This window comes from Protobothrops mucrosquamatus, unplaced genomic scaffold, assembly GCF_001527695.2.
Source record: "Protobothrops mucrosquamatus isolate PMUCROS unplaced genomic scaffold, P.Mucros_1.0 scaffold240, whole genome shotgun sequence".
NCBI classification, from domain to species: Eukaryota; Metazoa; Chordata; class Lepidosauria; order Squamata; family Viperidae; genus Protobothrops; species Protobothrops mucrosquamatus.
Window position 1 is genome coordinate 387395 of NW_015386590.1, and position 1331 is coordinate 388725.

Below are 1331 nucleotides of genomic sequence, written 5' to 3' on the forward strand. Positions count from 1 at the left end.
GCCTGATGATGATGAATGTGATTTCATCGAAACGTCGCTATGATACTTCTAATCTTACACGGGAGAAAACCCGAATGACCAAAGACTCACATATAAACACCCGTGAAAACCTCAAAAAACAAATATATATATATATATATATATATATATATATATATATATATATATATATATATATATATATATATATATATATATAAAATAAAACACTGATTCCTGGGTAAATTCATATTGCCTGACATAAAATACACGACCACCAGGAAAATTATAAAACTATAAGTCTTGTGAGAAGAGGGAGGATGGGAGGAAATTGACGGTGAGGGATGCCAAAAGGGAAGATGAGAAAGGGAAACACCGCAAAGGCATGCAGCACAGGTCTGAGCCGGCTGAAACAAGGAGTTGCCGTAACTTATGATCGCGTAAGGAGGGGGGGAGGAAAGGCAATGATGTAAATGGGAGTAAGGAAAGTAGAGAAACAACAATTAGCAAGACGGATACTAGGATTGGAGTGCAGGTGGATTGCCTGGGGCCCGTGACAAGAGCTAGGAGCCGGGCGCAATGAGCGCAATGCTTATAAATAGCCTCCCCACCTTCTGGAGGTTACCCTGATGATGCTGGTAGTGACCAGCAAAAGCTAGGTATATTTTAATCTATTAAAACTTTTTATAGTTTTATAATTTTCCTGGTGGTCATGTATTTTATGTCAGGCAATATGTATGTATGTATGTATGTATGTATGTATGTATATGTATATGTATATGTATATGTATATGTATATGTATATGTATATGTATATGTATATGTATATGTATATGTATATGTATATGTATATGTATATGTATATGTATATGTATATGTATATGTATATATATGTTCTCAGGTATAATTTAGTCTTCTCAGATTCAGGCATCTGGTGTTCAACAAACATTAGAAAAATATTTTTGGAATTACATAAACTGAATGCATTGTGTGTGAATCATGCTGCCTTTGATATTATGTGTTCAATTGAAAAGTGCAACCAATGCAGCAAATCTGAATCATCTTAATGTTCTCATCTATAATTTCCCAATTGTCCAGTGAAAAATTCAACCTGATTGAGATAGTTAACGATATACAGATCTATACATATGACATGGGAGGGGGGAGGTTCCCCTTAGGTCAGGACCAGCCATGTCTGGGGGTTGCGAGGGAGAAAGGGTGGGGGGAGAGGGTGGGGGATTGAAGGAAGAGGAGGGAATCAGTACGGTCAGTGGGAGAGGCAGATATGGCGGGAGCAGAGGACCATATCAGGTTAGGGGAGCACGCACACGCTATTTACAAGCTTGTGGGTG